Source organism: Penaeus monodon, chromosome 26, assembly GCF_015228065.2.
Source record: "Penaeus monodon isolate SGIC_2016 chromosome 26, NSTDA_Pmon_1, whole genome shotgun sequence".
Classification (NCBI taxonomy): Eukaryota; Metazoa; Arthropoda; class Malacostraca; order Decapoda; family Penaeidae; genus Penaeus; species Penaeus monodon.
The window spans coordinates 597441-600114 of NC_051411.1; the positions used below are offsets into that span (position 1 = coordinate 597441).

Below are 2674 nucleotides of genomic sequence, written 5' to 3' on the forward strand. Positions count from 1 at the left end.
TCAGCAGGCGAGCAGCGGGCGGCCCCGGGGGCTGTGGACGAAGGCAGTTTCCACGGCGGGTCGAGAAGCAGCCCCGACCTGAATAAAAAAACGAATTTCCACCTCGCGGCGAGGAGCAGGAACGGCCTCCACTTGGACGAAAACGTGTTTCACTTCCGGCTGGCAACGGGACGTGGGGACGAAACGGGTTTCCACTTCGTAAGGTGCAGGGACAGCTTCTGTTTGGGACGAAACGGGTTTCCACTTTGGGCTGGAAGACGGGGACTTTGGACGAAACGGGTTTTCCACCTCGCGGCGGGGAGCAGAACGGCCTCCACTTGGACAAAAAAAACGCGTTTCCACTTCGAAAAGGTGCCAGGGAACAGCTTCTGCTAGGAGGGAAAACGGGTTCCACTTCGGGCTGGAAGACGGGGACGGTGGGACGAACGGGTTTCTACCTCGCGGCGAGGAGCAGGAACGGCCTCCACTTGGACGAAACGCGTTTCCACCTCGCGGCGAGAAGGAGGAACGGCCTCTACTTCGACGAAACGCGTTTCTACTTGGGCTGTGGGGAAAGGGGGCCTGAACGTAGGCGCTCTCCACCTCAGGCTGAGGAGCAGGAACGGCTCCCACTTGAACAAAAAACGAGTGTCCTTGTCCCGAGGAGCAGCATGGACGAGGCAGGGTCGAGGGCGGCCTCGGCCTGAGCTAAGCGGGGTCGACGACAGGACGTGGCAGCCGGAGCCAAGGCGCAGTCGCGCCGCGGCTTTCGGTGCCGGGGCGTCGGCGGCGTCGACAGAAGAAGCTTCCTCGCCGTCGGAAATGACCTCCTTCTCGACGTCCAGCTCCGAGTCGGGCTGCTTCCGGAGGGACAGGCCCAGGCGCTCGGCCTCGACCTCCACCCTCACCTTCTGCCCGGCGCCGTCGACGAAGCTGAAACACAACAGAGCTCAGACGCGGCCATTCGGGAGGGAAGACTCTTTTGGCAAGGAAGACGACGCTGTGCGATTACTCACGTGTACTGCAGCTCCACGTCCCTCGCTCGATCCGCCCCGATGAGGGAGGTGCTGCAGGCAGCCACGCCCACCAGCGAAAGCAGCACCAGCTGACGGAGGAGGCAAATTATTGTTTATATATGTACTTAATGGATATTCAGTCCTACATCTGTCCACACCATAAGCCCTTCACTTGCAGGGCAAGCGCAGCTGCAACAGAGGAGAGAAGCATTTCCGTGCCGACACAAGGGCGACGAATTATAATATTTCATCGCGAAGATCGGAGAGTAAATCCTTCGTCAGTTGGTTCCCTTCGGCGTCGGTCCTTCACCGCGACTGCGAAGTCATAATCATAAACAATGAAGTAAAGAGGTGAAGAAATCGAAGGGCGGGGGGGGGGGAGAAGGTAAAGTGGTCGACCTCCCTCGCTGCCCTTAAATACCTCGCAGCTACAGGAACCAGGACAGGGCCATCGGGGCAGGAGGGGCGGGGGCCGCCCTTGCTCCCTTGCGCACGAGTTCATTCATCCCCGATCGAGCCAGTCCGCTCAGCACCGCTACGCAGCCCGCGGGAAAAGGTCAGCCGGAACAGCAAACTGGGGAAATGGAGGTTTAGCCAAATGTCTGCGCTTCTTCAGGTCGGGGTTTTTACGTATCATCTTCGGTTGACGCATCCAAATTGTACGAGTAAATGCGAATGTGATAGTTGTATATGCACATACTTTCTCAAACACTCACAAAGAGAGAAACATAAGGTGTGGAAAATGAGTGAACACAATGTTTACAATATCTGCAAAAAATCGTTTTTTTCTGTCAAAATGAAGTCTACACTAATGCACTTATACACATACATGCTTACATACATACTGAGAGAGAGAGAAAGAGACAGACATACAGGAGACAATAGACATTTCTACCTTCGCTCCAACCCTACCATTTCAGTGCTTTTAATCCAATCTACTTGCCGTACGTTTATATATATATATATATATATATATATAAAATATATATATATATAAAATTATATATTATATATAATAAAACACCATAAAATATACACAGACACATATCTGTATACAGTACAAAACATTTATGCATTAATGTATACACACACACCACCACCACACACAATATATATACTATATATAATATTTTATATTAATATATATAAAATTTTATAATTTTGTTTGTATATATATATATTTTATATTTTACTTAATATTATATATATATATATATATATATTAATATATTATATGTATATATTAATATATATATTAAAAATATAATATGTATACATATATATTATATTATATATATAATATATTATTAATTATATATTAATATATCATCATCATCATCAATAACGGTATGCTCATGTTTTGAAGCAGCCGTGGACCTCTCCACCATCCTTCGCCACTCAAAATCGATCTTAAAGCTTTTCTTCCACTTGGTACCACGACAACCCGCAAATATCTTTGATGCTGTTTGCTCAGTCTTGTTTCGGCTTGCCTCTTCCTCTGTTTCCTATCCCATCCCTGTCACAAGTTTTTCTCAATACTTTTACTTCTCATCACATGACCAATAAACTTTAATTTCCTTTTGTTCAAAATGTCCAACAGTCAGTCTTTACAATTTATTTTTCTCAAGGGACTTCATCATTCGTTTTTCTTCTCTGTCCCTTTAATACGTAATACTCGT

At 47.3% G+C, this 2674-nt stretch overlaps 1 pseudogene; it reads right to left on the reverse strand.

Moving 5' to 3' along the window:
• On the reverse strand, positions 1–1090 carry LOC119589793 (annotated as a pseudogene).
• Between the last annotated feature and the right edge of the window lie 1584 nt (positions 1091–2674).